Source organism: Peromyscus eremicus, chromosome 10 (assembly GCF_949786415.1).
Source record: "Peromyscus eremicus chromosome 10, PerEre_H2_v1, whole genome shotgun sequence".
Lineage (NCBI taxonomy): Eukaryota > Metazoa > Chordata > Mammalia > Rodentia > Cricetidae > Peromyscus > Peromyscus eremicus.
In genome coordinates, this window is record NC_081426.1 from 78,142,805 (window position 1) to 78,155,132 (window position 12,328).

Genomic DNA, 12,328 nt, shown 5'->3' on the forward strand with positions numbered 1-12,328 from the left:
ATGAGACACTTTTGCCTTCCTCTAAGAAATTAGAATTTTCCTGGTGACCTTCTGCTGGGAGAAGAATTGTCTGATGCCTTGGGGGCACCCAGGAGGAATCAGTCCTCAAGGGCAATTTCCAAGCTGGAGGGGACTAACATTTCTGAAGATTGTAGGAGCTAAGGTAATGTAGAGCAAGGGACCACTTCATGCCTGGACTGCTTAGCTGTGCATATCTTGTCAGAATCCTGAAGATGGAGGCTCTCTCTGCCTCTCTTACTAAAGAGATTACAATGAGTAAATCTGGTTTTTTTTTTCCTTAGTCTTACAGTTTATTTGGCTCCTTTGATTGGCTTATTTAGGTGTGTGTTTATGGTGATATTTTATTTGTGCTGAAATGTAATTTTATTTGTATGTTAATATATAAAAGTGCCTGGGGGGGGGGTCAGAGCTAATAACAAGCCATTTAGCAGAAGTCTGGCAGTTGTAGCACACACCCTTAATCCCCGATTACATGACAGGCAGATCTCTGTGTGTTCAAGGACACCACCAGCATGGAGACACATGCCTTTAATCTCAATACCAACCATAGAGACCTGGAGGTCTGTATAGATAGGCAGTGACGAGGTCATGTGGTTGGGTTTATAACCAATGAGAAGGCAGATCCTTGAATGTTATTATTACCAACTATTAAGATAAAAAGAAATGAAAGTTAGTAGTTAGACATTACAATAGAACTTATAGTTTTATTAGGTATGTTTTCAAGAACGAGCAGATATATTTTAGATAGACAGGTCATCTTCAAACCCTTCAGAGATCTAAAGAGGATGGCATTTAAAATGTTTTAATAACTTAGAAAATTTTTCTTTTTTGTTATGTCTATGAGACATGTTGGCTCCTGGCAGTACCAATCTACTTCAGAGAAATATGGGCATTGAAGAAACTGCATATGGAGTTAACTTTCATTGTGGCAAATGTTAGCCACTGGACAACAAAGTATCCTCAAATTGACTGCTGACAAATAGGACAAAATGGACAGACAGGACACGAAACAAATGACTACCGATTCTTGCCAAAACAAGTGTGGTTGTGGCTTTAGCAACAGGCATCCTCTGAGGCCAGGACAAAATGGCATCATCCCTGAAGTGGTCTTTACAATCCAGAAAAGGCACAGTGCCTTTTTCTTTGAAGGCAGCTGAACTGGCAGTGGACCGATGACTTCTGATGTGCAGTGGAACAGCAGGTGAAACAGTTATTCTTGAAAGAGTAACTAAGCTGACATAGCATTCTCATGGCATTCTCCTTATACCTAAAGACACCAACATCAAAAACAAATTAATTTACCTAAGTGCTTCAAGCCTAAGAAAGCTTCAGTGAAAGCATCATGAGACTCAATAAATGCCATAGATTAGCACTAGGAACAGTGTGGTTTTGATTGGGACGTTTTTTGAAAGATTTCCTGTAAGCTTGTATTTTCTTTTTTTTTTTTTTTTTTTTTTTTTTTGGTTTTTCGAGACAGGGTTTCTCTGTGTAGTTTTGCGCCTTTCCTGGAGCTCACTTGGTAGCCCAGGCTGGCCTCGAACTCACAGAGATCCGCCTGGCTCTGCCTCCCGAGTGCTGGGATTAAAGGCATGCGCCACCACCGCATATTTGAGTTAATTCCCTTATCGTCACTTTTATTATAAGTATTTTTTTAGATTAGGTCCCTGTAACATGCCTTTTTTTATGCCCATGATCACTTCAAGAGCAAGTCCCAGAGTTACCTTCTATTTCAGCATTAAAAGCCACAGTCTCCCAGGTGGACTCTGGGTTGGTAAATCCTAGCCTACCTATTGTTTTGAATAGCAAGGAAAACATTTCCATGCATAATACCATTGGAATATGTAGGTGGTCACATTTGGCCAAGACCAAAAAGCAATATTATGCTATTATACAAACTCCATTTTAAAAAATTTACATGTTCTTCTTTTTCTATTTTCTTTTTATTGAAAATATTTTTTTCATTAATATGTTCTGATTATATTTTCCCTCCATTAGCTCTTTCACCTCCATCCTAATCCATGCCCATTCTTTCTCTATCCTTAGAAAGCACACAGGCATCTAAATAATAATAATAATAATAATAATAATAATAATATAATAATAATAGAAGATAAACAAATACACAAGAATAGCACAAGTTCCATTTTTAAAATAATGACTTATTATTATTTATGTGTAAGCCAGGATATATGCATGTGTGAGTATGTATGTGTGGTAGTTTGAATAGGTATGGCCCCAATAGACTCATGTGTTTCAATGCTTGCCTATAGGTATTGGTCCTATTGGAGGTGTGGTCTTGTTGGAGGAAGTGTGACCTTGTTGTTGGAAATGTGCCACTGTGGGGACAGGCTTTGAGGGCTCATATGTTCAACCTATGCCCAGTGTGGCACACAGTCTCCTTCTGCTGCCTGTGAATAAAGATGTAAGAACTCTGTTGTTTTTCTAGCACTATGTCTACCTGCATGCCACTGGCCATGATGATAATAGACTAAACCTCTGAGGTGGTAAGCCAGCCCCAGTTAAATGTTTTCCTTTGTAAGAATTGCTGTGGTCAAGAGGTGTCTTCACCACAATAGAAACCCTAACTAAGACAGTATGTGTATACATATGGATGGAAAGTGTGTATGGGTGTCATGACAGGCTGAATGAGGGCATTGGATTCCATGGAGATGCAGTTATGGGCAGTTGTGAGATGACAAACTTGGGGACTCAGAAGTAAGTTCAGGTCCTCTGGGTGAGCAACACATGCTCTTCAAGGATGAGGCACTTCTGCAGTCCCACAGCTGCAAATTTTGATTGCTTTCTTATTGTTACTGGGCCAGTGCACTTACTGGTTATAATTTAAATGCTGTATATTTACACTGTAGTGTGTGGAGAGTCCTTAAATATCCTCCAAGATAATGGAGGAAGTAAGAAGGCACTTTTGTGCCTATAATACTTTCCTAATATGAACTTCACAAACACTTGTTAAGTGTTTTTCTTTCTGAACACAATGATAATAACAAAGTTATTAATCAAAAACACCACAAACTATTTGGCAGCTGTCCCTTGTATTTTGATGTCTTAAGTGACTTCAGATATGAACTAGAGCTATCAAGACAGCTTCTGTTTCTCACTGAAGATGGAGGTTTCTACCATCACACCTGAATTGGACATGACAGTCTTAGTGAGGATACAACACTGAGACACTGTATCTCACCTTCTGTGGAATCTGGGCAAGGCCTGCGGCAATCACATTGGCCCTTTCTTCTGTTAGGGTACCCACCACGGATCCCAGGAAAAACACCACAACACCATGTTCTCCAGAAGACTGGACAAAGTCTTCTATCTCCTGTTAATGGAAAATCAGCTCATCACAAACAGCAGCAACACCAAATAACCTGCATAGAAACTGACACCAACATCCACAGGAAGAAACTGAGCAGCATTAGAAATGACTAGAATACCAGATGCTTTAAAACTATTCACATCCACATATAGGATGTAAGTTGTAGTCAAATGTAAGGTTACAGTTCTCTGTGTTACACAACTTCACATTCATTAAAACAGTTCTGGCACATTTTCATCTTGACAAGCAAGATTTGTTGATATTAACTTCAAAGTACTCTTTCTTCCTCCCTGTTCCCTTGCCCACCAAACACCTGCTTTCTGTTTCTATTATTGTGACCAGTCTAAAGAGTTTACATAAGGTATTCTTATTTTATTTCTGTCTTGCTCATTGGCTAGTTTACTTAGTGTACTGTCATTAAAAGTAATACCATGCATCTCTAGACCATAGGTTTTAAATTTTTAGTGATTTTTTTATTTGCATACTATCTATTTTTTATCAACAATTTTAGTGATTTCTAGGTTGCTTCTACCTTTCATAGTTTCTGTTCTAATCTTTTGAGGAGACTCCATGATTAAGACAATTTATAAAAAAATCAATTAGTTGGGGGCTTGCTTAAAGCTTCAGAGTGTTAGTCTATGAACATCTTGGTGGGGAGCACCATCACAAGCAGGCCTCACACTGGAATAGTATCCCAGATCTCTACCTGAACCATAAATTGCAGACACATAGAAAGAGACCAGACATGGTTTGGGTTATTGACACCTTAAAGCCTACCTCCTGTGACACATTTTCTCCAATTAAATCACCCCTTCTAATCCTTCCTAAACAGTTCACCAACTGGGAACCAAACATTCAAGTATATGAGCCTATGGAGGCCATTCTTATTCAATCCATCTGCACTCTTCCCTTCAGGAATAGTGCTGCCATGATAATCCTTGTATTACTATCTCATAGACATCCTTCATTTAGTTCTTTTATATACATATGCAGGAGTAGAATTCATGGACCATAAATCTATTTCTTATCTTGTTAAGAATGTCTATTGTCTTTTCATTCATGTTCTTTGTAACAGATACTATTTTCATTCAAAAGGAATTTACTATATTCTGTCAATTATTAGCAAGACCAGAAGTACACAAATAATTTCTAAAGTTCTAAATTTATAGTAAAGTTTTGATATCTTGAGAGTTTGAAGTAAGAACTGTCAATGGCTCTTTCAATGCTGGGATTTAGTGAGTTCTGTTGCTGTGGATTTGTAACATTTGTTGCTACGAAGCTGTAAAATTTTTGGTACAAGGCCACACCCCAAAGTTGCCTTTCCTGCCAAGCTCTCTCAGCCATTCCAGAACCAGCAGAGATTAGCTCTCAGTGGTAACCAGTTTCTAGCTAGAGGCTGTCCCTTTACCCAGAGTTATAACAGCTCTGTGGGATAATTCTTCTGTGTGCTGTGAATATGTATTCCTTTTATTGGTTAATAGGGAATGGGTATAGACATTCACAGAACCAAATTAGTTAAAGAAACAGTAAAAGTAATATAAAAAGCCATACAAAGATGATAAATACATAGGAAGTCTGGATCCTGTATATTGCTGTGTTAATTCTGAATTTTTTGATTACTGACAAAGGACAGCTGCTAAGAGACCTCTCATTTAAAGAGGAAATATGGAAATAAACCCACCAAATACTTTAGGAATGTCTTAACTTTAAAATGGAAGTAAAAAATACATTTGTCAAATGGAAATCAAAAATTCTTTTGAGGAGAGGTTATGATTTTGTTTCCACAGGAAAGGAGAGACTGTGCATTTATTCCAAGTTAACATGGTTTGATTGAAGAAGATCCCCTAAAAAATCTCTGATGGGAATGGATGTCCCAGATGATCGAACATTTCAGAGCACCTCTGTTGCAGCTTCCTCTGAGTTCTACATCCAGAACAGCTTGAAAGCTGCTGTCACAAAAGACTCCAGTCAGGACTTGACCATAATTCTCATTTTTCTCAGGGTCTCTCAAAGATTAGCAGCACCCTCCAACCAGTGGGATGTAGTCTAGAAAACTACACCCAAATTCCCAAAATTATATTTATGAATGTTTGTTTTCATTTAATAGTTGTAGCCCACTAGGTTTCCTAGTGGCTGCACCCAGCAGGACTGCATAAGAGGTTGATTGGACCATGGGCCTGAGTATCAGGTGTTTGTAAGCATCTACACTTGACTAACTAGCAAGGGGGAGGTCTTTGCTCCACCCCTTGCCATTGTCATAAATAGATATTTTATTCATGGGTATATAAGTTAGGCAATGAGATACCACAAGGTTGCAGGATTATACTTCTCTCTATATAGGCGTGGACACACTCTCTTCTATTTGTAAAAATTAAGGAAGGTAGAAAATAGGAACAATAGGTTAGGAATATACAAAAGAAAAAGCTTAGGGTAAAGGAGGATAAGATAAGCCTAACTATGGGGCTATGAATGCAAAATCCTGGAGAAGAATCATAGGAAAAATCTATCAAAGAAGAGCTTAATGGGGAGCTATCCAGGAGAGGAGCTCCTTTTTCTATCAGAGAATAGAACTTTCTGAAACATATGCTTTCGGTTTGCCTCATTGACCTGGAGTGAAGCCCCAAGGGTTTTGCCTCTGGCAATAAGCCACAAACTGATTGTCAGGACAAACAGATGCAAGGCTCAGGAACTGGGTCAGGGCAAAGATCTGTTAAAAAGTGGCACAGGCTCTCTAAGGCAAGCTTAGGAAAGAAAAGTCTATTGTAAAAGTGAAACCCTGTAAAGGGAACTAGAAAGTTTGTTAGCATACCTGAAAGGCTTTCTGGGAAATGTGGTATTAATGCAGGTTTGAAACAGTGCCTTATATCATCTAATAGCTGCTCAAAGAGTTTTGCTAAGAGCTTTATAGCAGTTTAGTATGGTAATTTCACTCTCAGCCTGAAGGGAAGCTTTTCAGTAGAGCAAACCAAAAGTACTGCTGTAACAGAAATGTTTGTCTGAACTGAAGCACTTAGGGGAGCTGTTATAACTCTGGGTAAAGGGACAGCCTCTAGCTAGAAACCGGTTACCACTGAGAGCTAATCTCTGCTGGTTCTGGAATGGCTGAGAGAGCTTGGCAGGAAAGGCAACTTTGGGGTGTGGCCTTGTACCAAAAATTTTACAGCTTCGTAGCAACAAATGTTACAAATCCACAGCAACAGAACTCACTAAATCCCAGCATTGAAAGAGCCATTGACAGTTCTTACTTCAAACTCTCAAGATATCAAAACTTTACTATAAATTTAGAACTTTAGAAATTATTTGTGTACTTCTGGTCTTGCTAATAATTTAGTTAAAAAATCTTTTCTAGATGTTAAGAAATATCTTTGCTAAGGTAGTCCTATAGAATTTCTTTAAGAATATCTAAAGCAGTCCTATATTAAGCCTGTAAGAAGTAAAGATGCTAGTTGTAGACTTAGGTAAGGTTTCTTCTAGATGTTAAGGTATATAAAATAGACATAGAATGTAAGTAAGTCTTATGTAAGGTTTATAAAGTAAATGTAAAGGTTTGAGTAGGACTTGGTTAGGGTTTAGAGAGTAGTCCTATAGAATATAAGTAAACTATATAGGCTTGAATGAGACTTGGGTAAAGTTTATAAAGTAGTCCTATCAAATGTAGGTTTAAATAGGTCATAGATTTAGTCAGAAAATGTAGGCTTAGAATACATAGGCTTTAGGTCTAAGGATATGAAGAGTAAGTATTCCTACCTTGGGAAAAAAATATCCATACCAGACTTGGAAGTTCCAGAAACCACCAATAACAACAAGAAGAAGCTCCAGAGACTGCCAGCTTCAGAAAATAAGAGCCAGCTATTATCAGCTGAGACCTATGAAGCGTCATAGCTCCTCAAGCAGCAGACGCCAAGAGCCAGTGCAAGTGCCAGCAGCAAGAGGGTCTCAGAATGTGAGATCCTCAAGGCATCAATGCTGTAAACAAGGGTCTACATGTTTTCTACTGAAAGGAAGCCACTGTGAGAAGGGGACATGCTAAGCTATGAGACAAGCTAATGGCAAGCAGCAGTTTGGAAGCCCAGAAGAGATGCCACACTGTGGGAAAGATGAACAGCAAGGTTCTGCAGCCTTTGTGATGTTACACCTTGAGAAAGGTGAATGGTGGAGAAAGCCCAGTGGATTGCTGTGGCCACAGGAAAGATGAAGAGTGATCAATGGAGACTTCAGAGACCAAACTGCTTCTGGAGGCCTAGAACAGAGTGGTGTCAGTGCTGGATGAGCAGTTGAGACACGTGGGAACTGCTGAGTGCTCCCTGCTAAATAAGGAGAGCAGGGATCTGCGGCTAGGACCCAGTTTGATGAGCACTTGGACTGTCAGTGATGGAGGTAATGGGTTTTCCTCCCAAAGCCAGGGTGGCTGTGGAAAAGCCATGGTTCAGCTCATGACAGCTGAAGGAGCATTGAACCCATGTGGCTGTGAGGTGAAGCTCTCTAGCTTGGTCTGAGAGTGGCCTGGTTGCAGAGGCCTGCAGACTACAGAGCACAGTGGTGGATGCTAGCAGAGGTTTCAGAGAGACTTGAAAGACCTGAAAAGTTTTGGTTGTGGGACTTCTCTTCTTTGTAGCTGTTGCTTCAGAGTCATTACAACTCTGACAGCTATACACAGACTTAAGGGCAGCTGACAAGCCAGGTCCTGACTAGAGTGCTCAGAGGAACTTTTAGGAATGGTACCAGAACTCTTTTTGAACTTTCAGACTTAAGAAATGAAATGGACAGTAATGTTTTCATTACAGTGGGACAGTTTGAATTTACTTATGCATGTAGACTCTATCAACGGTGATGACTTATGAACTGCATATGGAACTGTTTATATAAAAATGGAATTGCTTATAGAGAAATATAGGTTTTCTAACTAGGATCAAGATTTAATTTAAATATAAAGAAAAGGGAGAGTTAATATTCCTCGGTATATTTAATTTAAAAAATATTTTCGTGTTACTTGAGTGAATTAATGTTATATTTTGTATAGTTCTATTAAGAAATTGTTCTTAAATGTAGGTTTGTAGTTTGAGAGCAGGTTTGTAGGAAGGTTGAAAGTAGGAATTATAATTGTTAATAAAAATGTTTATGTTAGAATTATTATGTTAATTTTGATGCAGTTACATCAAGGGTTTTTTCTTTTATAATATAAAGAGGGACCTGTTGTATCCCACTAGTTTTCTTAGTGGCTGTACCCAGCAGAGATTGATTGGACAATGGGCCTGAGTATCAGGTGTTTTTTAAGGGTCTACACTTCATTATAACTAGCAAGGGGTGGGGAGTCTTTTGCTCCACCCCTTGGCATTGTTATAAATAGACCTTTGGAATAAAGTTTGGGGTCTGTTTGGATAAGGACCCAGGCTCACCTGAGTCTATCCTGTGTTTTCTCTCTGTTTCTCTTCCCTCTATTTCTAAAGAAGTCTCTTATATCACATTCCTAAAGAATTGCTAGGGTAAATAATTGTGGGGGCTGGTCCATAACATTTAAAGGGTGTTGGCTACTAATTGTTATTGATCATAGTCAATCTATTTCTAAAAGAAGAGATGGAGATATTATATAAAAATGATGGGAATAAAGGATAGTTTATTGAATCTCCTTTAATTCAAAAAACAACTGTTATTCTCAAAATATTTTACATTGATATAGATTTTAGTTTATTGATTTAAATTTAAGGTTAATTTTTGTTATAATTCATGAATATTTCTACTCTTGTTGTAAGTATTGTGTTTATACAGCTGAATTAAAAATGTAAAGGTGTAATTAAAAAATACAAAATTGCAAAAATATAGTTTGTCATTTATAATAGTCAAACTTATAGTCATGCTAGTTTGGTTTTCTAGATATACAAAGATATATTTCAGATAGATATGTAATCTTCAAACACCTATAGAATATGGCATTTAAAATGTTTTAATAACTTAGACTTTTCATGACAGTGAGACACATCTGTTCCTGGAAGCACCAATGTACTCTACAAAAGATGAAGGGCATAGAAAAACTCCATATGCAGTTTGTTTTCTTTATGACAAAAGCTAGCCATTCGGGCAAAGAAACTGCCCTTCCTTCAATAGCTGACTGTTCTTGTCCAAACTCTACCAGCAGGACACCAGAAAGGTGACTGCCAAGCTTTGACAAGACAAGATAGGACAGTCCTTCAAATTTCCCTTCTTCACAGGAAAGTCTGTCAGATATGCTAGGTCTGTGTCCCAAAGATGGATGTCCAATATTACAGAGGAAACTTGGGTGACTTTCCAGGCAGCCAGTTGATTCTGTCATTTGTCACATTTTTTGGAAGTCACTTGCCTGCACTTTTTGCTTACTCAGGTAATATTATTTCATTCTCAATTCTTTCATGGAATTGAAGACTAGAAAATCAAAGTTTTTCTTAGTTATGATAAAAAGGTAAGATAGATATAAAGCTTTAAACTCACCAAGATGAGATAAATAATAAAATATTTTCTCTAATTTTGTCAAATACAAATGGACTGGATATTGTAACTGTAATTCTTGTTTGATAACTGTTTTCTTGTATGTAATTTAACTATCTTAAACATGAAACCTTCCTTTTTGACTAGACAGAAAGGGGCAAATGCTGTAGGATAATCCTTCTGTATGCTGTGAATATGTATTTCTCTCAGTGGTTAATAAAGAAGTTGGTATGGCCTATAGCAAGGCAGAATAAAGCCAGGTGGGACAGCCAAACTGAAAATACAGAGAGGAGAAGGGCAGAGTCAGAGAGAGACAAGCCAGCCCCAGAAGAAGCAAGATGCTAGAGAACAGGTAAGGCCACAAAGCCACGTGGCAAAATGTAGGTCAATAGAAATGGGGTAATTTAAATGGTACGAGCTAGTCAGTAATAAGCCTGAACTACAGACCAAACATTCTGTAATTAATATAATAAGCTTTGTGTGATTATATGGGACTGAGCATTCAAGATAAAAGAAAAGCCCCACCTCCATTTACATTGAAGTTACTATGTCATTTTTGGCAAATATATGCTTGTATGTACGTTTTCACTTGTGTGTTTGATCAAGAAAGTAAACAGAGCCACTCTTGAAAATGAGATTTTCTTTGTTCATACTCCATCTATCTACTCTCAAATCACTTTGTATAGGACTTGGCTTTTGAACTTCTCTCTGCATTTAGTATTTGTGTGTTTTTATACTCAAATATTGAAAATTTTCTTATAACAGAATCTTACTGAATTAATTTAATCCACATGAAATTCACACTTTTTTTTGGATTTTTTGAGACAGTGTTTCTCTGTTTAACAATCCTAGCTGTCCTAGAACTCAGTCTATAGAACAGATTGGCCTTGAACTCACATGGACACACAAGACTTTGCCTTCCGAGTGCTGGCATTAAAGGCCTGGGCCACCACTGCTGGCTTGAAATACATACACTTTTGATGGAATGGATACAGGTGTTTCTATAGGCGGCTTTCTTTATCTAAATTCCAGTGACTCTGAGTTTGACAACCATTCTGAAGTAATAAAATATAATCACTCTTGCTGAAAATGCAAGGCAAACAGAAGCAAACAAACGGCACTATATTTACCTTAGGCAGAGGCTTGGCAGGTCTGCAGTGGAGTCCTCCAACATAATCAAAATTTGGTAAGAGAGGGTGAGGAAATTCCAAATCCCAGTAGGTTCGAATGAGCCATATATCTGCCTTCCCCATCAACTCGGTGAGTGTTGTGGGTCTTCCTGAAGAGGGATCAGAACAGGGAAGGTATAACCCATGACATAAGTGTCAGGTGAAGATGAATATGCCAGGGAGTCTTCTGAAAGTACTTTTGATAATGTAACCAGAGTCATTTACAAGCATATGGCTGGGATATGAAACATATTTGCACCCCCCTCTCTCTCTCTGTGTGTCTATGTACATCTGAGTGTTGTAACACAAGTTTACACTATCTATATTACTCATCCTTATGCTTAGAGATATATGAAGTCACTGTGCAAGTGGCAAGTGACGTAGAAGATACCACATCTGTGAAATACCTTGGAAATCCAAGATTACCAAATATCTAGATATGCTATTTAAATATATCCAATCTCCTTATCTATGAATCATGTTTATCATAGTCAGGGAAACACTTTTTCCTGCTATTCTTCATTAAGGTTGCCCTGGTTATCAGCTGGAATCTTGATGTGTGCTCTCCTAAGGGAACTGAGAATTTTGTGCTCTTTTGTTTTGGTTGGAGATATTCTGATGGAGCCCAAGTGTGATTCCTATGTCACTATGTAGCCATAGTTGACCTTGAACTCCAGATCTTCTCCCTTCATGTATCATCTGCTGGGATTACAGGTGTGTGCTGACACATCCAGTGTAAATATTTGTGGGGATTCTTGCTTCAGCACTTCATTTTGAGACAGGGTCTCACTGTGTAGGCCTGGCTCACTTCAAAGATAATTTTCAATTATGCCTGAGTTCCTTGTCATCATACTGCTCTTAATTCACAATTGACTGTGTAATAATTATGTGTGAGTTTGTTTGGAGATAATAAGGATAACAAGTCATAAAATATAGAAAGAGATGTTTAGTCATTACGTGTATCTTAAAACACACTTACTAGTAATCAGTGTCTACACTTCATTGTCATACATTTTTAAACTTAATTTTAACCCCACTAATAAATAAATATAGATAGTCCAAAGTCTTAAATACACATGTTTTCTGTGCTAATTACATAGAGTGTGTATTCACAGCTGTGCAGAAACTTAGCAGGTGAAATGAGAAAATATTTCAAATTATAAATGAGAAAACTAATGTATATAAAGGGGAAAGTTCTCGATACCTATCTAGAAATATGTATTAGTCCTCAGTCTATATGTGCAAATCATGATGACATTGAATTTGTTTAAAGCTACTGTTTTAGGGGCTAGTGATGTGGGAGGCCCACTCTCACTTTTTCTTCAGGTACTTTTGAGGAGAGAGGGATGAG

The 12,328-nt window shown here is 37.9% G+C and overlaps 1 protein-coding gene across 1 annotated transcript in view; it reads left to right on the forward strand.

The window, feature by feature from the left end:
- Window positions 1-12,328, forward strand: part of LOC131920427 (UDP-glucuronosyltransferase 2B15-like) — a 77,270-nt gene that overhangs the window by 26,552 nt on the left and 38,390 nt on the right. The window lies entirely within an intron of this gene.